Below are 25,320 nucleotides of genomic sequence, written 5' to 3'. Positions count from 1 at the left end.
TTATCCTCTTTTTTCAATCAGGCCATGTTGTTTGGCATTATTGACACAGAACATGTACTGGCTAGGCAGAGCAGAGCAGTTGAGGGTCTGCTGGGAGTTCTGGTGGTAACACTGGAGAATCTGGCCCTGCAGATCAGTGTAGGTGGGATGAGACTCAAACTGCTTGAACTTTCCCTCCACCTCTTTGGCAGCCTTCTTATACTGCTCAGTGGTGATCTTGTAGAATTCTGCATTTCTTTCCTCCAGTCTAGCCAGCTGCTCTTTGGAGAATGAATCTGCTTCTTTACCATTCGATCCTTCTCTTCCAACTGCTTAGGCAGGGTTTTTGCCTTTTAGCATTCTACCTCCCTTGATATTCTCTCTCAAAGAACAGCCCTGTTTAGCTGATCTATTCTTTGCTTTGCTTTATTCATTTCTGGTTTTCAAGTTCTCTCTTGGTTTTCTCCAGTGGCAGCTCCTCAGATTCTCTTCTTTTCAAATCTATCAGAAACTGAGGTACTAAAAGAATGGGAATAGTGCAGAGACTTCTAGCTGAGGGAGGTTTCCTTCATAAGAAGGCTCACATTTTCCAGAAGCTGGATACCCTTCACCACAGCGATGTTCTCAGATGTTCTCATTCTCATTCAACTCAAAGGTGACCCAGCAGGTGTTAGAAGTCGCACCCATGGCACCCACTTCTTCCCCCACAGAGATTTAGCATGGAGCACTGCTGGCCCCACACACATGCGTGCACACATATGCGGACATGCCTGGACTCTCACCCAAAAGTACACTTTAATTTAAAATAATAAATATAATTTTAAATAAACCAAGATCTGTGTGAGAAGAAATTAGGGCATGGGATTTTGTGCAGGTGGGGGTGACACAAAGGCCCCTGTCCTTTCTTCTGTGAACAGAAGGAAGGCATGGAAGCCTTGAGCAGAGGGTGGCAGTATGGGTGCTGGATTTAAAGTGAAGTAACCACCATGGTGGTCAAGACATGAGGATTCGGTGTGAGTGACATTCAGAGATCAGACAAGCCAGATGTGGTGATGACTTTGGTTTAGAAAGAGAAGGAAGGATGTTGCCCGCCCCCCACCCTCCATTCTCCCTGTGTGCCCTGACAGCTGCACTGTGGAGCTGGGGATGGAGAAACTCATGGAGGGGAACACCACACCTTGACACATAGTGAGAGGGACCGTGGTTCAGTTTGATAACAGCAAAAGTCTAGGTCAGAATAGTCAATTACTGTTAACTCGATAAATGAAAGGGTTTAATCACCTGGGACATACCTTTGATCTCAATTGGCAATCACACACTGGTAGTCCCCTTAATGAAGTATTTTTTTCCTGTTTTAGTTAAGCAGAATTTTTAATTTCTAATTTATAATTATAAACTATTGTTTACAAACTATTATTAGTAGGAATTTATACATGAACTAGTCTAGCATTACACCCTCCACCTATGTGTCCACTTTCCTCCACCATTGTCCCAAGAGCCTTCACCCACCCTCCCCAACTTCATGATAAACTTCCTACAGAAGACAAGTTCTTAGTTTCTGTTGTCTTTGGGCTTTTGTTATTCCCCTATTCTGTTTCTTCATGTCCCAGGTATGAGAGAAATCATTCTGTCCTTCTCCTTCTGATTGACTTCACTTAGTCCAATGCTTTCTAGATCCATCCACATGGTAGCAAATTTCATAATTTTGCCTTAGTGAACTCTTTGACCCTCCCAACTAGCCACACCTTATCAAGATAAGAACCAGATAGACCATAGGTAAGACAACCATCAAACTAGGTCCAGAATACAGATCCTCCTGGTTAAGGATCGACAGGTGCTGTGTGGGAGAGAACACTTTCTTATTACAAACTTCATTCAGCTGCTGCACCCAATTTCCATTTGACAGTAGAAAGATCAATTCCCCTTTAAAGCAGAGGAAATTTGGGCTCAGAGTCTCAGCAATCATCCCCCTATTCCCACCCAGGTCCCCCACACCACCCTTGCTATCTGAACACATCACATCCACAAGAGAAGACGAACAAATTTCTTGACGTCCGCTGTACTACTTGGCTAAAAAATATTTCTTTAAAAAGATCCTCTTAACTATCATGTTTTCCTTCATATTTGAGCATCTTGGACCATAATTTCTAACTTAATCTGCTGGAAAATAGAGACTGGCCCTGTTTTTGTCACTCTGCTCTGAGAACTGGTTCTCAACTACAAATTATTTCCACTTCTCATTAGGAATATTCATTCATCACATCACATCCAGGGCCCAGTTATTACTTCTTGAAACATATAATTTAAATAAAATTAGAAATTTGGAGTATTAGATTTTCCCCTGGTCTGTTCTCTTACTCTCATGTGGGGAAACTGAGGCCCAGAGAGGGAAAGACAGCTTCCTGGAGTCACATAGCCACTCAGTCATGGAGCTGAGACTTAAGCCCCAGTCTTTTAGCACCCATTCTTTTCTCTTACATCACTTTTGCATAAATAAATCAGAAATGTCAATAAAACCAATTACCACTTGCTGGTGGCTGGAGTGATAGCACAGCGGTAGGGCGTTTGCCTTGCATGCAGCCAACGTGGCCGACCCGAGTTCGATTCCTCCGCTCCTCTCAGAGAGCCCGGCAAGCTACTGAGAGTATCTCGCCCGCATGGCAGAGCCTGGCAAGCTACCCGTGATGTATTCGATATGCCAGACACAGTAACAACAAAGTCTCCAATGGAGACGTTACTGGGCCCACTCGAGCAAATCGATGATCAACGGGAGGGCCTTTACTTCTTTTTTTACTTTACTTACCACTTGCCGGTAATTCATGTCAATTCACTGCTTGGACATGGATTCTGTGGGGTTGGTTCTAGACATTCTAAGGGATTCATCAAGCTCTCCCTGCACTCACCTGCATCCAAAAGCATATCATGGATGCCACGTGCTGCCACTGTTGTATCAAGAGCTTGAGAAGCCCGCAAAGTGGACAGAGAAATGGGGCATTTGACAGCAAAAGTCAGGAGCCAAAGATCAAGAAATAAATGAACCCAACACCTTTCTTGCCAGCACTGGGCTTGTTCGCTTTCATTCACTCCCTAACTTTGTCCTCATATCAACATTTCAGGAACCTACATGCAGTGTGCAAGAACTTGAGCCTCAAGGAGGGTAGGACAGCTGGAGAATAGTCACGTGTGCAAAGCCACCTCCACTCCGTTCCTCAGACTTCTGTTTGGAGTGATGTGGGGGGTATTTGCCTCCTTCTTTTGTTCATCCTGTTTATGTTTTCCTTTGATCTCTCAGTGATGGGGACATACATGTTTCGTTTTACATTTTATCCCTTTCCCCCTTCGGGCCTCAGAAAAGACCCACTTTCATGTACAACCTGCATGAAAACAGACTGAGACTATGCTGGGGAAAGAGGCTGAGACTATGCTGGTGGCACATGGTGTCAAAGGTCTTTCATCTCCCTGAGACTCTATTTGTTCATATTTAAAGTGGGGATATTATCAGTGTATTTGTAAGGGAAATGGTGTTGTAAACCCAGCAAAAACTTGCCTAGATAGCCAGGGGAAGGATAGTAAGAAGTGAAATTGGACCTTTTAAACCCTAAGAGACAAAACCCCAAGTGTCCCCCAAGCTTCTCCGTTACCCCTCTTTACTTTTCTCTACCTATAAACATCCTTCCATTCAATAAAGATAGGATTTCCCTCATACAGCATGAAATGTGATAGCCTGTGTCTCCTGAGCCTCACATCTAGCACCTCCTACTACAAGAAAGGACCTGCAATTTTCTTCCCTTCATTCCAGTTTGAAAGATCCCAAAGAAGTCTCTCTGGTTAGCCCCAGCTGAGTTAGAAGCGCAACTCTGGCCTGGCAGGTGGGCTTACATATCATAGACACTGTTTCTAGAGAATGAATTATTATGAGTCAGACAGTAATTCTGATTGGTGACTATTACAGAAAGACAAATTACATGAACACTTTTCACTGTGTGCACAGGATAGACAATTTTGCATTTTCACATTGCAATATTTAATTCTCAAGGCAACCATGATTCAAAGTAGTATGGGAGAGACATCCTTCTCTGTTTGACAGATTGAAAACACTGAGACAGAGAGGTTAAGTGAAACCCAAAAGAACACAACTAGGTTCCAGAGTTGGACCAAACCTCATGTTTTTGACTCCCACACACATATTTGACTGGCAAATAGATATACAAGAAGCAAGAGAAAGGCTGGAGAGAGAGTGCAACAGGTAAATCCTAACCAACTAGAATTCGATCCCAGCAACACAATTGGTCCCCAACCTTTACCAGGGGTAATCCCTAAACACAGAGACAGGAGTAAGCTGAAAGCATCACTTCATGTAGCCTAAAAACAAAACAAAGCAAAGAGCAGCAATGGCTGTCAATTACTAAACATCAGGCCCTTTATATAAGTAAATTACATTTAACTCCTACAACTTCCCTGTAGGTATCATTCTCGCTTCCACATTTTTATTTATTTGGTTTTAGGTTTAGGTTTAGGTTTTGGTTTTGGTTTTGGCTTTGGTTTGGGGCCACACCCAGCAGGTCTTAGAGACCCTTTGGTTCAGTGGGCAAGAACCACTCTTGGCAATGCTCAAGGGACTATGAACCCTGCTCACCTGAGCTAGTATACCACTTAGCTCCAGAACCTAAGGTAAACACTGCTCCTTAGTCATCAAGTCCATTCACTTTCTCTCTTAGATGTCAAGATCACATTACTCAAACTTCCTTGCAATTGGATATTTCTATATATTAAGCACCTACCAATACAATGTACAAAGCAGTAATGACCATATCCAAGCTTGACCACCAAAACTTCCTAAATGTTCTTCTACCTGGTTTGTCTCTATCTGCCAGCCAGAGGTCAATGCCAGGGTGATTTTAGAAGCCACATGCAGGCTACGAAACTGTTGTAGCCTGGATTAACAGTGATGAGGTACGAAGCACCCCTCACATCTTCCATTACTTCCACTAAATGAACTTTAAATGAGCAAGATATTGTATCTATTTTATTAAGTCACTGACTATTTAGGATGTTGTGTTACAGCTGCTGGTGTTAAGAACAAACAAGGCCTTAGTCATGTCTTTGTCATGCAGACTCTTTGAGGGAACTCAAAGGAGCCTTGTCTTGTCTGTGTTCCCTCTGTTCCCATCCTCATATCTGTCCATTACCCTTTAAATTTAGCTCCAGCATCTCCAACTGCAGTCACATGACTCACTCCTCCCACCCTACCCAGGGTTTGTGGATTCCTCCTCTCTCTGCACCAAAATTAGCTGGCATTTGTTGACTGCTCATTATGTACCAGGCTCTATGTCACTCATCACAATCATGTCTCTTGAACTACCCCAACCACTTGAAGTGGACACCTAGAGATGAGGCACTGAGGATTAAGTGACTTGCCCAAGGTCACACAGCTAACACTTGGCAACAACAGAACTTCAGCTCAGGAAGACTGGCTCCATCCCAGTATTAAGTATGATATGCTACCACCTCTACGTTTCTCCATTATTGTTCTTACACCCAACAAGAATTTCTCCTCTGGTGAGATTTATAATGCAAATTAAATATAATGTGATCCTTTAATTAGAGAGCACAGTTTGCACTGAGCAAATCAGGCTGGTTATAATACACGATGGAGAAAGAATTTATCACAAGGGGACTCATGGAGGAGAGAGCTGAGAGCTGGAACCCTGGTGTCCTTAGGATGCTTCCTGAGAAAGGCTTGGCATTTGTTACTCCAGTGGAGGATGGTCAAGGCCAATGGCAGATGAGAGGAATCTGCTCAGTGACAGTGCTGGGGTGACAGAGGGAAAATGCCTGCTCCTTAGCATAACAACGTCTAAGGCTGGGTTTGCTCTGTGATGTTCAGGTTTACAGTCACACACTCAGAACTACGAAAGCACCTTTATTGTTGACATTCCTGAAGGAAAAATAACTTAGTTTTGGTGAGTCTAAAACTATAGACCTGGAGCCTGGTACATAATGAGCAGTCAACAAATGCCAGCTAATTTTGGTGCAGAGAGAGGAGGAATCCACAAACCCTGGGGTAGGGTGGGAGGAGTGAGTCATGTGACTGGAGTTGGAGATGCTGGAGCTAAAACTTTACCCTGGCACTAGTCAAATTATGTGAATTTGACCATAGTAAAAACCCTGAAAAAATAATATTTTAGTGCTACATGATTACAAGACGCCCTTTAGCAGTAGCCTATATAGATACTTTAGAGTCAGTCTAAAAGTATCTAACCTCTTTATCCCATTGAATCAATTGTCTCTGTAACTCCATTCTTTATAACCCAACATCACTTAGGAAATCCTACTAGAACACAACACACACCTGACTCTGTTGGTATATTTTTGAGATGTTAGTACTCCCCAAGGGCAAACCCAGGTCCCTTCCATTGCTGGGCCTTGGAGTTTGGCATGGACAAAGTACCCACCCCCACCTCCAGCTGCTTGCTGTGTACTGCCTCTGCTGTCACCCACTGCATTCCCCCAAGAGCCCACCTTTTATTTTTTTCTCTGCTGTGTCATTTGTGAAATGGAGCATTGTAACTGGTTTGACTCATACTACCTATCACTTTCAAATAAACTGGCTGATTTTCCCAGAGCCCATATTCAAGTGAAACCATGGCACACACCACCAAACACAGCCACCAGGACTATTAAAAAACTCTCAGCAAAGTAGACTATAGACCGAACGTGATTGCCATTCAATGCCTCTTTTGAAAACCACAACACCCAAAAGGAGAGAGAGAACAAAAGGGAATGCCCTGCCACAGAGGCGGGGGGGGGGGGGGGTTGGGGGTATGGCGGGTTGGAGGGATACAGGGATTCGTGGTGGTGGAAAATGGGCACGGTGGATGAGTATTTGATCATTGTATAATTGAAACCTAAGCACAAAAAATTTGTAAATCTACAACTGTACCTCATGGTGTTTCACTAATAAAAATTTAAAAAAAAAACTCTCAGCAGTCAGTGAGTCCCAGGTTCAAACACCCACTTTACTATACTCTCATTCTGTGGTCTGAGGCCAGGAGTAATCCCTAAGCACCACTGGGTGTGGTCCCCAAATTATTTATCTATATATCTATTTTCATGTACATATATATAGGCTACTGCTAAAGGGCATCTTGTAATCATATAGCACTAAAATATTATTTTTTCAGGGTTTTTACTATAGTCAAATTGACATAATGGACTTTTTTTCGGCTAGTGCCAGGACGGAACCCAGATTCTCCACAAACAAGCTTGCACTCTACCACTGAGCCGTATTGCTGGGCCCCAAATTTAACCACTTTCAACACTTCAGTGGTATTAAGCACATTTGAAGTATTGGGCAGCCGTCACCACCATCCCTCTCCACTACTATTATCATCTTGTAAAACTAACTCATTAGTGATAGCTGGCTGTTCTTTCCCCCTCCCAGGCCCTGGTGAGCACCACTCTACTTTCTGTCTCTGAAATTTTGGCTATTCCAAGTACCTCTTAGAAGTGGAACCATATAATATCATTTTGTGAGTGGCATGTTTCTATAGTTAGGTATTTTTAATGCATCCTTATATTTAGAGACATGATGATATGCTGTCTAGACTTTTGCTTCAAAATAGTCTAGAGACATGGTAAGTTGGAGAGAGTGGGCAGGAGGAGATGAAACAAGAGAGGTCGTGCTTGGTTGATAGCTATTGATGCTGAGTGAGAAGAACATGGGGTGCAGTGGGGATTTATAATTGTCTCATATATTATCCTGCTCTTATACAAACTTGAATTGTTCATCATAAAACGTTTTTTAAGAAATAAAATATAAACTGAAAATATTTCCAAGCAGCAAAAGCAACAAAAATAATACAGCGTACAATACAGAATAATGCACAAACAACAAAACTAATACAGAGCATCAAGAGGCAGCAACCTTCCAGACAAGCTGGCAATGCCATGAAGAGGAAGCAGGAAGTGTTCAGGAAGAGCAGGGCCCAGCTGGGTTTTGCAAATTTGACTTGGGCATGCTGCACTTCTTCAGGACAACATCCAGATCAGAACCAGCATAACTTGGAACGAACAATTCCAGTCATTTGAAAGAAACTGCACTGCACTGCACTGTCCTCCCGTTGTTCATCAATTTGATTGAGCGGGCCCAGTAACATCTCCATTGTGAGACTTGTTGTTACTGTTTTTGGCATATTGAATATGTCACAGGTAGCTTGCCAGGCTTTGCCGTGAGGGTGAGATACTCTCGGTAGCTTGCCAGGCACTCCAAGAAGGGCAGAGGAATCAAACTCAGGATGGCCAAGTTAGTTGCGTGCAAGGCAAACACCCACATGCTGTGCTATCGCTCCAGCCCATTAAAACTAAAAACACTCACTGCCTTGGAGAGCCCCATCCTGTGGCTTTCAATCCAGAATACAGTCTTTTGTCTTGTCCCAAATTTTCTATGTGTAAGCCCCTTCTGAATTTGTGACAGACATTTTCTCAAGTCCCATGATGATGTAAGCATTAGAGAAAGGTGGCCATACCTCCCCTATCAGTGGAAACAGAACCTCACATCGTTGAAGTAGCCCACCAAGCACATAGTTCCTCCATGTTGAACCCCAGCAGCACTCAGGGCTCTCGGCTGGGAAGGACAGGTTCAGTGAAGCAGTAACTAACATTTTGTTTCATTTCATTGTTTTATTGGGGGGAGTGACTCCCAAGCACTGCTCAGAATGTCCAGGGACCCCTCCATTGACCAGTCAGGCCTATCACTTGATCACTTGATCACTTGACTCATCAATTTGCTCGAGCAGGCGCCAGTAACATCTCTATTCGTCCCTGTCACATGCTAGTGTAGCCCAGTTGGCATTTGCTCATTCTAGGAACACAAAGAGCCTCAAACTGATCATTCCGGATCTTGATGAGGAGTTCTGACCATCTCGTAGGTGGGCGGCCACGCAATCTTTTGACGTCCTGTGAAATCCAGTTGGCAATGGCTCTAGCCCAGAGGTTGTCTTCAAATCTCATTATGTGTCCAGCCCATCTGATTTTCGATGCCTTGGCAAATGAGACAGTGTCCCTTATTCTTTTTTTTTTTAAGTAAAATAGATTTTATTTGGAGGGTCTTAAGTTGTGGGGGGAGAGAGAATGAGAGTAACATGCTCAAGAGAGAACACGGGCTTCTCCAAGGGCGGAGAGAGCCCCTAGACACATTCCAACATTAGACACAAAAGCAAGAAAGTACACATCTCAAGAGGGGAAAGGCAGGCAACACATGTGCTCAGACACCACATGTGCTTGACCACGTAGACACAAGCAGCACATGGGCTCGGGCAGCATATGCACCACCGTCCCTGATTCTTGACCATCGATGGAGGTCAGAACTCCAGATTCTTTCTCTCATTTGAGTAAGCATGATACTCCAAGCATAGCTCTTTTGATTCCTCTTTGGGAGACCCGAATAGCATTTTCATCCTATTCTCGTAGGGCCCAGGTCTCTGTTAATGCAGGAAGAACAGTGGAATCGAAGAGATGTGCCCGGAGCCAGAGGTTCTTCGTCCTCTTAGCTATTTCTTCAACACTCTTGAAGACGTTCCATATCGCTTTCTTCCTCCTGCTCAACTTAGGTGCCAGGTCATTCATCATGTTGACTTCTCGACCTAGGTACACATAACTGTTGCATTCGGAGATGTTTGTTCCATTGAGAGCAAATGGAACATCAGGAACGAGACTGTTTCTCATAAACACTGTCTTCATTAGATTCAATCAACTAGCCCTGAACATGAATGGTGCTGGAGCGTCAGGCCCATACTCAGCCATCGCCTCGCAGTTTTGTAAAGCAAATGATTAGAGGTCTTGGGGCCAAAAAGATCTCACCCTATTCTCAGGCCAATCATTCAATGCAAAAGTCCAAGGGCCCAATGTAGTACTTCTCTGGCCCTGTAGTGTGAATGATTTCTCAGGGCCATGTTTGTAAGGCTTGGGGTCTCCAAAACTGCCCCCAGAAATGCTCTCAGGACCGTTTGGTGTCAGGGATCAAATTTGTGGACTAGCCACGTGCTCTTCTTTCTCGCAAACCCAGTGTTTAAAGTAGAACTCTACTGGGGCTATTTGAGGTTTTTCTGCTTTTTTTTTTGTTTGGGGGCTACATTCCAGTGGTACTCACAATGTACTCCTGACTCTGCACTTAGAGATCACTCCTGAGAAGGGTCAAGGCACCATAGGAGACACCAGGGATAGAATCTGGGTCAGCTGCTTGCAGTGCAAGAGTTCTACCCAGTCTACTATCTCACCAGTCGAAAGAGGAACCTATTGAGGTCAAGACCTTTGGTTAACCTCTAAAAGTCCCTTAGTTTCCAGCAACGCCAAACAATTCACATCTTCAAAATAACATGATACCAGCGAATCTTCTCAGGTGAATTTGTCCAGACTGAAAACTCTGGGGCCTTCTTGGAATGGGGACAGGCAGATTCCCCTTTCTACCAGAAGGCACAGCAGCCTACAGCCAAGCCTGACACCCTCCAACATAGAAAAGGAACACAAAGAGCCTCACATCTAATCTCAAAGGAGGAGCAGCTGAATCTTTCCGGTAGGACCATTCTATGGGCTGAAAACTCTGGGTTATTCTTGTTATTGGGGTTAAAACCCCACACACACCTAAACCCTGCAACCAGAAAACCCAACAGTCCTTGACTACACCAACCATCTTGCCAGTAATGAAACAGCCCACCTCAATTGTCCAAAAGAACATGATAACACCAAATTGTTCCAGGTATACTGTCCAGACTGAGAACTCTGGGGCCTTCTAGGAATGGGGACAAACAGATTCCCCTTACTGCCTGAAGGTACAGCAGCGCACAGCTATACCCAATACCCTCTGACATAGAAACGCCCCAGCTCCACAACTAAACCTCATCAAACTACTAAGCCACTAAATTATTCCTGGTCCACTTGACCTCAGAATTTCATAGTCTATCAGAGCAGTATGATCAGAGCAAATCTGACTAGAAAGTTGCATAGAAGACCATCTAGTTCAATGAACCTAAACAATAACACAGATGGGTCAACTAGCAACAACCAGCAGTAGATATCAGATAATGATTTTAGTAACATTATTACAAGATATGACAGTTATCACTAGCTGATTTATTGATATGTTTTGATCATTCCACTTGCCTTTGTGTTGTAACAAACAATATAAATTTATTTGTGCCTGCAGTGGGGCAGGCTAGGGAGATGGATAGGAAACTGGAGACTGGGGAAATGGGTGGAGAGAAGGACACACTGATAGTGGGATTGGTGGTGGGATTGCTATTGGAACACTGTATGCCTGAAACAACTATGTTATGAACAACTTCATAAATTACTGTTATGATAAAAAATTTCAATTCATACCTGGGAATTTTGTCAGTCAGCAGGAACTGATACCTGCTGGACTTTAGCACTTAGAACCCCCCAAATTCCCATTCCTGCCCCCGAATTATGCAAAAGGTAGCCTCTGCTTCTGACTTCATTTCAGGGAGCCCACCATCCATCCCAGCATACAGCATAAGCCAAGGGACCAACCAATTCTGTATCCCATGGTATTATTATAATTGTTAGCCTTTACTGAGCACCTGCTGTGTATTAAGCCAGCAAACTTGACCTCTTTTTCACCTGTAGGCCAGCAGTTATAACCAAGGCAGTGGACCAGTTTAAACCTTTCTACACCTGTGAATTGGCATCAGTCCATGGATCGGTGGTTGAAGACCACTGTGTTAGTGTCCTATTTGGGTTAACATGTCAATAAGCAAAACAGACAAAATGCATGTTCTTGTGGAGTTTAGATCGTAGTGGGAGGAGGCAAAAAATCCCATGAGAAGTAAGCACACTATAAAGAATATTAGAAAGTTCAGGAAGACTAAAATTCAACATAAGAACTGGTACTACCTGGGTGCTGGCGTACTGGAAGGGGAGCAGTCAGTCACTTAGAATCATCTCTGCATCCTCTCCTCTGACCTAAGCTTTATCCTCTCTCTCCTGGACCACTGTAGTAACCTACTCACACTGCTTCCTAGCCTCCTCACAATCTTCTCACAACCTCCACCTAGCCCCTTTCTAGTCACCCTGGGATCAAGCTTCCATTGCTCCATCACAGACCTGGTGGGAAACCCTTTGATATCCCCTCGCTGAAAGTACTTGGGGACCTGAACCTACCTGGTGCCTGCCTGCTTAGCCTCATCAACTGCACCTTCACACACAGCCCTGCCCTTCCAGTCACACTGAGAACATTTTCTGCCAGCTCTGTCACCCCACCACCACAACACACACACATAGACACCATGGGTTAACAGTCCCTTCTGGGTCCATTGTTATCTCTCTGTCTGTGAATTCTACCCCAAGATAACAAGGGAGCCGTGGGTCTCAATTACTGAGAGAGGTAGAAAAAGAGATTAGGAACACTGACCTCTGCTCTTCCTGGGGCTTGCTAGAAACAGACTTAGGGAAGGAATTGAGGGCAGAGGCCTCTTTAGGACTGCTGCTGAGGTTCACGCCTGTAACCAGGCAGGGAAAGACATGCTGACCCACAATGAATTGCAACACAGCTCAGCTGGCCCTACAGGTCTCTCCAGCGCTGAAGAGTCTTCAGAATTGTTCCAAACTGAGGAAGAGATCTGGCTTTTATAGCCCGCTACAGCTAATCCCTGACCTTGTGATTCTCCAAGAGGAAGCCGGCATGGGGAATGCTGTCCTCCTGAAGCTAAGGGCAATGTCTAGGTATCCACCACTACTGATGTTCCCAGGAGCTGAGATTGGGGGACAGGGATGATGAGCTGAGAAAGCACCACAGTCTCCACTCCAGCCTCTGGCAGACCTAAGTTTGAATCTTGCTTCTGCCACAGCCAGAAGTTGTGACTTTTTTGTCATTCACCTTTGTGGAGAAAATAATAGGCACTGCCACTCATTGGGTGTGGGAGTCCTAGGCAAGAGAACTGTCTGGATTACAGCACCAGTTTAAACTCCACTGTTTATCTTCCCCATCTCTCTGCACCTCTCCCTTAAAATGACAGCAATGAAAAGAGAAAAATTAAACACCCACAGGACAGAAAGCTAGGAAGAAGAGTCACAAAGGGATTCAAGAGTTCAACATCCTTCTGTTGGTTGGAAAGGGGGTGGAAGAAGGAATTGCAATTATTTTACAGAATGGTGAGAGCCACCCCTCAGCCAAGCACTGGGGCTGGGCCTGCACTGGAAGAGCATGAGCACCTCGGGAGAATGGCATTCACCAACTCCCTGCAAAGCATCAGAGCAAAACACCCTCATCTGCAAGGCTGTTCCTTAGACTGCTCATGGACATTTCTCCCATTTCATCTGTCTGCCTTCCCTGAAGCCACTTCTCTTCCCAAACCTCTTCATGCTATTAGGTTTGCTTTTGTAATTATGTGATTCAAATTAATATTAATAAACCAATAAAATGTGATTGAGAAAAGGGAGTTATTTTTATGGAAACTAAGCTGAATGCCTTGAGAGACTCAATGAGGACAGATTGCTTTAAAAATGTTCAGCTAAGTTACAGACAGGCAATTGAACAGATTGGGAAGAAATGATATGAATCTAGACGGAATCTGCATTCAAATGGTTGTTCCCTGGTTCCTTTCAGTTTTAGTTGTACTTTCCAGAAGCTAAAGCAGGAAATGGCAGACAATGCTTTAAGCATAGATCTATTTAAGCAAAGATCTTAGAATCTTAGACTCTTTAATAAGATTCCAGTTAACAGACCAGTATTCAAAGAAAAGGGGATAGGTATCTGCATAGTTTAGGTTAGAATTAAATGTTTATAATGTGTTTCATTTTTTAATGATTTCTCACTCGAAACAATCTTTTCAATTAACTCAATTTGCACTAGTTTCTACTGGATCAGATAAGACCTGCAGAAGGTGTACTAATGAGGAGAAAGCCAATTGCCTCACAGAGCCAGGAAGAGGATAGGGAATAGAAAATGAGGTTTTGAGGGTGAGAAGGGCTGAAAACAGAAGGATTGAGTGAGAATCAGCCTAGGGAATGATCAGCCCCCACATTAATGAACTTTCTTCCCTGCTCTGCTGGGAATATGATGAGGCAGTAACCTCTAGAGTGATCCCTATGGACCGGGCTCAGGGCTTCATATACAAAAGCTCAGCAAGTCATGGGGCCATAATCCTTATTAGGTCTAATTTAAAGATCAGAAACTGGAGCATCAAGATTTTAAGCAACTTGTCCAAAGTCATACATGAGTGAGACATAGAGCAGGGATTCGCCACCAAGAAATCTGGCTCCAGAGTCCATGCACCTACCTACACCCACCCTGCCTCATCCAAGAACAAAGGTATATCATAGAGAAAAGATATTTCTTTATTTATCTTTCTGTGTTCTCCAAACAAAAGGCCAGCCTGATCCATCTGCCTTCACAGGATGTCCAAAGCTGACCCTTTTCCTTAACTACCAACAAAAGCTTAGGACAAACGAACATGAGTAAAACCTCCAACATGAGAGGCATAGAGCCAGAAAATGGCACAATAATGAAGCAAGCAAGCAAAATTCGGAAGCTAAAGGACAGACACAGAAGTCAGAGATCAGAATGGAAAATATCACTAACCAGGGTCAGGGAGGTGGCTCAAAGAGTAGAAGTGCATAATGTGGGCATCCCAGGGCTAATACCCAGCACTACATGGTCCTCTCAGAACCAACAGGAGCAATCTCCAAAGCTGGGGAGAGCCCTTGAGGATTGCTGGGTGCTAGCCCAAAAAATCAAACAAACTACTAATATCCTCAGAGGGTTAAGTAAGGATATATCTGTGTCGGGGAGGGGGTGAAGAATATAGAATCGATGAAAAACACTCTTGAAAATTAAAAATAGAATAGCTGAGATTTAAAATTCAACATAAGAACTGGTACATAAATTCCAGAAAATAATCTCCAGGGTAGAACAGAAAGACAGAAAGAAGGAACTATGAAGATAAAGGAGGCTTAGGAGCCAATTCAGAGGAGTTCCAGAAAGAAAGTGGTGAGAGAAAAAAATAAAAGTTTCAGGTTGAGGAAAGGGTCAATCATAGCTCAGCACAACAAATGACAGAAGTCACCAACATCCAATATGTCACATAAATTGTGAAATTCCAGAATCCCAAGAGTAAACAGAAAATCCTGTGAGACAGGGAGAAGAGAAGCTTCAATGACGTGAAGCGGTGCACAGCCTGGACACTCTGAAGGAGGGTCACTGCAACCCAGGACCCCGTGCTTAGAGGGATTATTCGAAAAGGGCAAGGGTGATATACTGTAAATCCACATACACAAAAACAGCCCATCCCTCCAAAATTTCTTAGGAAGAGATTGAGTTACCAAAAGTAGAGCGTAGAGAGAGGGCGGGAGAGAGAGACAGAGACACAGAGAGACAGAGAGAGAGATCCAGGGAAGGGTCAGGGGCAGACAGCTGGGAGCACAGCACAAGAAGGACCGCCCCTGGGAAAAAGAAATTCAAGACAGAATATGGAACACGACAAAGCTTTGTGAGGAAGACAGGGGACCATAGGTAGAGGGCAACTCTGAGAGCTTGGGGGAAATGAAGAGGCCGTCTCCTTAACAGGAATGCTGATCACTGCCTTGCCTAAAAATAGCGCTCCAGATAAACAGGGCAACGGATGGGACTGGAACACGGCTAAGTCCTTCTTTTTCCAACAGGAAGACAATAGATAATGTCTGAAGTTGGTAAATTAAGAAAGAGCAGCATAAGCAAATTGCTTGGAAATATGTAGGCAAAGGTCGGAGAACACAGGTGACATTAGCTAAATTGGTTGCCAGCAGTGCTGCATTAGGTGCGGGCGAGCGAGAGCCTGGAAGGTTCTGTTTGAACATAAGCCTTTTGATTTGCATCGGCCCGGACCTCAGAGTTCCTAAAGCATTTTCACCCGCAATAGCCCATCTGCTTCTTTAAGAAACTCTCGAGCAGAGAGACAGGAACCGAGGCCAGACAAGGGCAGGCGCTTCTCAAGGTGACAGAGCAAAAGGTCTGACCCTCCCGCCAGGGGTCCTGAGATGCCTCTGAGCATCCCTCCAGCCACGCCCCAACCGGGAACTGACTAGAGGCCCCAAGGTGGAGGCGCGGACGACTCTTCCCTTCCCCCCCCCAACAACCCTCCCCCCGCCCCCTATGCCCCCCAGATTTTGTCTCTGAACTCAGCCGGCCAACAGTAGCATGAACGTGACGGGTCTCCGCCAGCCACTGCCCCTGCGCCGCCCGCCGAGTCCCGCTGTCCTTGGAAGGACACGCAGGCAAGCCGCGCGCGGTGCGGCAGCGCCCCCTGCCGGACACTCAGCTCCCAGACATTCTCCCGGAAAGGGGCTGCGACCCCCGGACTCGCTTAACTCTCAGCTCAGGTCAGACGCTGGCTGCTAGGTCGCTCGATGACCTGAGGACTCTGATTATAGTGCCATCCGCTCTTGAGTCACAGGACACGTCGGCCCCCTCTCCTTGGACAGGCACCGGGGTTAGAGGGTGACCTGCCCAAGGTCACACACAAATGTTCTTGGTTCAACCAGACTGGAACCCAGAAATCTGTTGGACCCTTACAGGGGGCCAAAACTAGTTCCCTCGAGCTGCCTCTTAGTCTTTGCAGAACTAGTTAGGGGAAGGAGTTGGAGCCTAGCCACGCTGGCACAAACCCCTGTGTCACCTTGGGTGAGTCCTCCCCTGAGCCCAGCCTCAGCCCAGCCAGTGGCTTCTTGACCTCCAAGAGTCCTTGGACAGCCAATCTGGCTGTACCTGGCCCCTACAGACCAACAGGAGAGTCTCTGCACAAGCGCCACCAGAGGGAAAAACAGTCTGCCCAGTGGCCCACTATCCCCCGAGGGGCACCTCCTGCTTCAGTGAGGACAGCCTACTGCCGAATTGGAGTGTGGGCACTGGAGCCCCACCACCTGGGCTTGAAGCATAACTTCGTGCCTTCTCATTCATGTGACCTTGGGCAAGACACAAAAACTCCCCAGTTCTCACCAATTGCCCTCACAATATGGAGCCCATAGGTAATACATAGGGACTGTGTACATCAAAGCTCACCTACCACAGGAGCGACCCCAGTAGGAAGGAGTTACAGGTGTTACAAGTGAACACAGAAAGGTTAAGTAACTTAACCAAGGTCACACCAAAAACAAGAGGCAAGTTAGGACAAAATGCAGGTATTCTGTCACCTCCATCCATTACCATACTGTCCTGAGATGGTGATAGTATAGATTTGGGGAGGATTTTGTGAGTAGTGAGACGAGAGGCATATAGCCCAGGGCTGTTGTAAGGATTGTTCACTGAGCACCTTCATGCTAGCACTATACTAGGCCTCTGGACTAGGCAGCAATCAGGCTGCTGTATCACTCTTTAGTCCCTAGCCACTGCCCTCAGGTAAATGCCAGTCATGGAAGGACAGACACTGAACAGATCCACGCATGTCCTAGAAGTGCAGACATTGAACAGATCCACACAGGCCCTGGAGGTCCAGACATTGAATACATCTACACCTGAAGAGGAAGTGCTTGTCAGAGATGGAAATCCAGGCCTAGAGACAGAGCTCTGTGGTAGAGCATTTGCCTTGCTCGTGGGAATATTAATCATGATGTTTTAAAGGGAGCTTCAGGGAAGTAGCTCTAAGGGCTAGTGTTTATGCTTTGCAGGTGGGATACCCAGGTTTGATAGCCCACACTGCTTAGTCCTTTTAGCAATATGCTGGGTAAGTGCCTCCTTGGCATCCAGTATTTCCCCAAACCCAGGCAAAACAAAACAGAGGCAGGAGTCCATCCCAGGGTCCAGAGTGGGCAGACGCCAAGGCCTCAGGCCGGGCTGAGGAAGGCCTGTGGTCCTCGTGCTCCTTGGGCTGAGCTAAAAAGGTGAGGTAGTGGAGGGGCCCCTGTGGCAGCTATCTGCCCCACCACCAGCTGGAAGTCCCCCAGTCCCCATGTAAAACTGAGTGGTTGAGACTCGTAAGTTACCTTGTTGGAAAAACTCCCCTAACCCAGGAAAACACTTGCTGGGTGAGGGGTCAGGCAGGAGGTTGTGTGAGGCCTCAGGGAGGTGTCTATCCTTGGGGGTTGTCTCCTCAGAAGTTAACCCTTCCAGAGGCAGCCTAGAGACTGGAAAGCCCCTTCAGGGGATTCACAGAGGTTCCTCCCATCATAAAACAAGAAGGCTCCTTCTACTGTCCTGCTGAGGCCCGTGAGGGCTAAGGGGGTCCAACTCCCTCTCCCCAGCACAGACCATAGGCCTCCTCCGACTGGCTCCTCACTGCAGGCTGGGCTTGTTCAAGGGGAACTTGAGTTAGGTGGACAGGGGAGAAGATGGGGATCAGGTCAGGAGAATGGGGGTTTTGGCAGCCCAACAAAAGCTGAGGAACAAGGTTGGAAGGAGACAATGTGTTTGCCAAGGTCTTCATTTTCCTCCCAGGCCACACAAAACCAGCAGGGCTGGGGCCTCCTGCCTCTGCAGGGTATTTTTAAAACCACCCACCTCTAAAACTCCTCTGTTCCTGTGCTTTAAAGTTTCTCTGAAAAGTTAGAATAAATTTGCCTGTCTTTTCTCCCAGACAAATGCAGAGGAGGAAAACAAAAAGAACACGTATTTTATGAGCACAAATTTGGGACAGTGACACCTCCAATCATCATTTTATGGCATGATGATATACAGTAATTAGGTGTCAGGAGTAATCTATGGCCACAAGAATAGAGTCATTCTCTGCAGGGGAAAAAAATGCTCTTTCCTCTCAGAAGGAAGTCTAAGCAGTGGGGAGAGATGGGGGAGGAACCCAGCCTGCAGAAGGCAGCACCCAGAAGCCCACTGGGTAGGTAAAGGAGGGGAGGGCAGCCTGGGGGAAGCAACAAAGGCCCAAAGGCAACACAAGAGGAGAAATGACCTGCACAACTGAGTTTTTTTTTTGGGGGGGGGTTGCCGAAAGGAAAAAAGGGTATTGGGGTCCTTGGGGGATGGAGATGATGGGTGTGGTTTATAATTATGTACCCAGGAGATCATCATTAACAATATTGCATTAACATTGCTCTGTCTGGGACTTCCAGTACTATGTTGAATAAAAGTGGCATGAAAGAAAATCCTTGTTTCTTACCTTAAAGGGGAAAACTTATATTTTACCACCATGGGGTATAATGTTAGCTATGACCCTATCATGCAAAGCCTTTATTATGTAGAAGTTTATTTCCTCCACACACATTTTGTTGAAAATTATTTTTCATACATGGATGTTTAATTTATCAAACGTTTTTTCTGCATCTATATACAGAGTGCTCTTATGGTTTTACATTCATTGTGCTAATGAGTTTCATCATCTTTTTTAAAAATTTTTATTAGTGAAACACCATGAGGTACAGGTCTAGACTTACAAATTTTTGTGCTTGGGTTTCAGTTATACAAGATCAAATACCATTCCTCCACCAGTGCCCATTTTCCACCACCACGGGTTCCAGTATCCCTCCCACCCCCTATCCCCGCACCCCACCCTGCCTCTGTAGCAGGGTATTCCCTTTTGTTCTCTCTCTCCTTTTGTGTGTTGTGGTTTGCAAAAGAGGCATTGAGTGTCATCATCTTTTTAAAAAATGTTTTTAAAATTTTATTTTAATGAATCACGGTGAGATACAGTTACAGACTTACAAACTTTCATGATTACATTTCAGTAATACAATGTTCAAGTACCCATCCCTCAATCAGTGCCCATTCTCCACCACCAATGTTCCCAGTATCCCTCCTGCAACCCACATCCCTACCCACCCTCTGCCTCTCTGGCAAGCACATTCCCTCTTATTCTCTCTCTCCCTTTGGGTACTATAGTTTGCAATACAGGTACTAAGTAGCCATCATGTTTGATCCATAGTCTACTTTCAGCACACATCTACCATCCAGAGCAAGCCTTCCATTTATTTAGTGGTCCCTTCTCTATCCCAGCTGCCTTTTCTCCAAGCACGTGAAACTGGCTTCCAAGCCTTAGAAAGGTCCTCCTAACCCTTATCTCTGTTGTCCTTAGGTATTAGTCTCTATTATGTTGCTTTGTATTCCACAAATGAGGGGAGAAAGGGACTTTCCTTCACTGCTGGTGGGAATGCCAACTGGTTCAGCTTTTTTGAAAAACAATATAGACGTTTCTCAAAAAAACTAGAAATTGAGCTTCCATTTTGACCCAGCAATACCATTTCTGGGAATATGTCTCAGAGATAAAAAAAAAAAAAACAGTACAGTAGAAATGACATCTGCATTTGTATGTTTATTGCAGCACTATTTACAATATCCAGCACTGTAGCACTGTCCTCCCATTGTTCATCGATTTGTTCGAGTGGGCACCAATAACATCTCCATTGTGAAACTTGTTGTTACCATTGTTGGCATATCGAATATGCCATGGGGAGCTTGCTAGGCTCTGCCATGTAGGCGGGATACTCTCGGTAGCTTGTTGGCTCTCCAAGAGGGATGGAGGAATTAAAGCCGGGTCAGCCACGTGCAAGGCAAATGCCCTAACTGCTGTGCTATCACTCCAGCCCAGAATCATACCCAGAATCTGAGGTTTTATCCAGATTATACAAAATCATATTCAGAATCATTATTTCGATCATTATGCAAAATCATTATTTGGATCATTATCCAAAATCATATCCAGAATCTGGAAGAAAACCTGAGGTTCATTATCTTTATTGATATGCATATGTTGAACAATCCTTGCATCTCTGGAATGAGTTTCAAAAACTCCACTTGATCGCAAATGTTACTTTCAAACTCCACTGTCCTTTCAAGGTGCAACTGATTAGTATCCATAAAAACACAATGAGTACACACAAAATTTTTGACCAACCCCAGCTATGGTCAGGGGTCACTCCTAGCTCTGAATTCCTGGTGGTGCTCAGGAGATCATATGGAATACCAAAGATTGAACCCAGGTCTGCTGTTTGCAAGGCAAATTTCCTACCCACTGTACTATCGCTCTGGTTCCATCCAAAAATATTTTAAGTAAAAGTTTTTGTTGATTTATAAAATAAACACAGAAATTGCACTAATAAATGTACATTTTAATAAGGTTTTCATAAAACCTACCACCTATATAACCAGCAATCAGATCAAAGTTCAGAATTAATAGCACTCCAGAAGTTCTCTTATCACAAAATAATAAAGTCCACTGTTCTTCAAACCCTAAGGTTTTCGGAATATCATCAATGGTTCTACGATCCCAGAGTTCAGACAATGATTTCAGACAGAAGCAATACAACCAATGCCTCAATTCCTTTCTCCTTTCATCCACTCCTTTGCTATTTCAGCGCACAGGTTTTTTAAGTATTCATTGTGTCATTTCACACTGAGTTACTAACACAACAAGCAATTAGTGTTTTCTCCATATTACAGATGAAGAAACTGAGGTTTAGAGAAGTAGCATAATATTCCCAGAGTGAAATAGGTAGTATCCAGAGAGAGGATGATATCATATGTGCCAGGTACTTTGTAGGATTTTTGTCATGTAAACCTCACATCAACTCTAAGGGAAGCTGAGTCTGGGGTATGGTGCCGCCAGCAGGTCAATCTGTACCTGTGAGGCGAGTGCATCAGCAGCCTGATGGCGCCTTCAGACTTCTAGATACCCCAAAATTGCTGCTGTGACTTTGGCCAGACCCCAACAACTTGGGACAAAGTTTACCAAGAAAGTAAGCGGCCAAAAGTTAGGTATGTGGGAGACACACCCACAAACCACCTCTGGATCACCTATATAATTGGAGGCAAGGCCTCTCTGGCTCCTGATCAAGCTGCTTAACGGCCATGATCCAAGAGACTCAGAAACAAGTCTCCGAACCAAGCAGGTTTTGGCAGAAATCCCTCCAGATTTAATTGTTAAATTTTCAGAATTCCAGGGCTGAAGCGGTAGCACAGTGGGTAGGGCATTTGCCTTGCATGCGGCCACCTCAGGTTCGATTCCCAGCATCCCATATGGTCCACTGAGCACCGCCAGGGATAATTCCTGAGTGCAGAGCTAGGAGTGACCCCTGTGCATCGCCAGGTGTGACCCAAAACAGCAAAAAAGTAATTTCAGAATTCCAAAATCACACGGCCACTACTGCGGCCACACAACATCATATGTTATTTGTAATCAGCAAAGGAAAACAAATTGTCTACGGCTGCCTTTTCGGCAGATCTGAGTGTTGGGGAAAAATCTCAAATAATAATGGTGGATCTGGTGTCTAAATATTGCATGTAATCAAAATAGAGAAAGAGTAATGTGGAAACCCTCTGCTCCACAGGTAGTGGGATTGGGGGGGAGGGGTATACTGGGGGAGTTGGTGGTGGAAAATGGGCACTGATGAAGGGACAGGTGTTTCATCACGTGAGACTTAATCCCGATAGCTTTGTAACTGCTCTCACAGTGATTCAATAAATAAATTTATAAAAAGGAAAAAAAGTAAGGTGCAGTTCATGCCCAATTCAATCAGCCTAATCAATGCTGAATATAATAGCAATAGTCCTACAGGGGGTGGGGTTTTATTGGGGTTCTTCAGGGTAAAAAATAAGTATTGGTAAAGGGAAATGTGTTTGATATTTGCATGACCGAGACATAAACCTGAAAGCTTTGTAACCTTTCCCACAGTGATTCAATAAATAAATTAAAAAAATATATAATAAATAAAAAAAAATAAATTAATTAAATTAAGGGAAGCTGAGAGTTTGACAAACTTGCCTTGGTCACACAGCTATTGAGAAGCTGGGATCTAAACACAATCTAGTGGAGTTTAAAATAAAGCACCAGGGCTGGAGCAATAGCACAGAGGGCAGGGCGTTTGCCTTGCATGCAGCAGACCCAGGTTCGATTCCCAGCATCCCATATGGTCCCCCAAACACCACCAGGAGAGATTCCTGAGTGCATGAACCAGGAGTAACTCCTGTGCATCGCTGGTGTGACCCAAAAAAGCAAAAAAAAAAAAAAAGCACCATTCACCCAGCCCAGGACTATCTCTCCTCTGTAATCTGAGACAGAATTGACCACAGCTGGTGACCGTTGCTTCAAGTCCCTCCCAATGAGTATGCCCAGCGTTCGACACAGTCATTGAGCACTGTTGGCTCTGCTCTGCGTCACTTCAGAATGTTGTTCCAGCCCTTTTTCCAGGGCATTGAGATTGCGATCCAGGGGACAAGTACCATCTTCTGACACTGAGGCATACAGAGTGACAGGCAGGAGACTCCAGAATGCCATCTACACCCCCTCTTCATTCTCCCCCAAATCTGACCTTCATGTCTCTTTTCCTACATCCGCCTCTTGTCCCTCTCCCTCCTATGCCTTCAACTAGTCAGGGGAAGAGGTTTTCACTTAAAGTCAAACCTCAGAAGACACAGAAGGAAGAAGGAAAGAGATTTTAAAAAGAAAATAAAAAGCACAGTCTCCTGGGATTGGCAGGGGGTGGCCACCCGAACACGGTGGCTGTCCTCTCCATTCTATCACCAGCGACCTGTGACAAGTCCCCAAAGTTTCGACGGGCAAGAAAATAAGAAGAAAATAAGTATAGGAGTAGGTCTTAGGTGTATGTGTAATGTTGCTTAATTTTAGCCACCTCTAATTTTCCAGCTTGTCATTGCAGACAATTTCTTCTTTGCTCCCCTTTCTATTCCCAGCTAAATGTGGGAATTTCCAAACTCACGACGACATTTATTATGGCCACAGAATAAATCTGTAGTCCGCATACTTCTCTCTGGGAGATAGCAAACAAGACAAGACCATGACACAGCCCCATATTCTGTAAGGGGAGACAGTGAAGGGTTTGTATCCCCTTCACTGTGTGAACTTCAGTTCACTGTGCAGCCTCTGAGGGTATAAGTTTCCTCATATCTAAAGTGGGGGTGGAACAATGCCCAAAAGGAGAGAGAGAGACAGAGACAGACAGAGATAGTGACAAACAGAGAGAGAGAGAGAGAGAGAGAGAGAGAAGAAAATCACCGGGGAACACTGTTGGGAAATGTAGACTGATGGAGGTATGGGTGTTGGAATACTGTATGAAATTCAATTATGAATGATTTTGTAATGCTCTAAAAATATGTTTTTTAATTAAAAAAAGAGAACGTAAAAAAATTAATAAAGTGGGGGTGGAGGGCTGGAGTGATAGCTCAATGGGTAGGGCACTTGCCTTGCATGCAGCAGACCTGAGTTCAATCCCCAGCATCTCATATGGCCTCTGAGCACCGCCAGAAGTAATTTCTGAGTACAAATCCAGAAGCAATTCCTGAACATCACCAGATGTGACCTGAAAATATCAGATAGATAAATAAATAAATAAAGTGGAGGTGGAGAAGATACTGAGATGGCTTGATGGGCTGGGTGCGCCGTTGCACAGGTTCAATATCCATTTCTGCCCCCCTTATGGCACCCAAGCATTGCCAGGAATGAGTCTTGCATACCAAGGTGGGAGTGACTCCTGAGGATCACTGGTATAGTTCTCCCAGAAAAAAAGTTGGGGGGTGGGGTGTTGTGAATGGAGAGTAGCTGGCCTCTTAAACTTAAAGACAATGAAAAAAAGTAAAGAGTTGAACAGTGCCTTGAGAGTCAAGTAGTTCTCAGTGCACAGTGCTCAGGACATGTAACTGATATTTTTGGAGGCCTGTGTCTCCAAGCACAGCTGCCCTGAGCTCTCAGAGCTGCTGTCTCAACACTCACAGCCAGATGGTGGGGGCAGCACACTTTCACGCTTTTCATGCTGCAAGCTTTCCCTGCCTCATTCTCCAGTTGGAGAACTTCTGTGCATGCTCAAGATCCAAGTCAAATGTCATCTCCTCCGGGAAGCCTTCCCACCTGATTTGTCTCTCCTTGCTCATTTACCCCATAATGGTAGTGCAGAACCTTTGCTTAAGAAAACTGGAAGAAGGGGGTATGATGCCGCCAGCAGATCAATCTGTACCTGTGAGGCAAGTGCATCAGCAGCCTGATGGCACCATCAGGCTTTCAGATACCACAAAATTGCTGCTGTGCCTATGGCCAGACCCCAAAAACTTGGGGCAAAGTTTACCAAGAAAGTAAACGGCCAAAAGTTAGGTATGTGGGAGCCACACCCACAAACTACCTCTGGCTCAGCTATATTAATTGGAGGCATGGCCTCTCTGGTTCCTGATAGAACTGCTTACTGGCCATGATCCCAGAGACTCAGAAATGAATTTTAGAACCCAAAGGCTTTTGACAGAAGTGTGTCCTGTTCCTGCAGTAGGTTACTGGCTCTGGGCCAATCCAGGTGGGAATAGGTTTCATGCCTTGGCCTATTCCCCTTGGCGGCCCGGTGACCACCATCCTCCAGAGGCTCCTGGGACAGTCAGGTTTGGGCCTGCAGTGACGAGACATGCAGGGC

The 25,320-nt window shown here is 45.0% G+C and overlaps 1 pseudogene; it reads right to left on the bottom strand.

The window, feature by feature from the left end:
- Nucleotides 1-666, bottom strand: LOC130031141 (MICOS complex subunit MIC19-like; annotated as a pseudogene).
- Between the last annotated feature and the right edge of the window lie 24,654 nt (nucleotides 667-25,320).

This window comes from Sorex fumeus, unplaced genomic scaffold, assembly GCF_029834395.1.
Source record: "Sorex fumeus unplaced genomic scaffold, SorFum_2.1 ptg000045l, whole genome shotgun sequence".
Taxonomy (NCBI): Eukaryota; Metazoa; Chordata; class Mammalia; order Eulipotyphla; family Soricidae; genus Sorex; species Sorex fumeus.
Note: the sequence above shows the minus strand (reverse complement) of the source record. Positions and strands in the feature narration are given on the sequence as shown.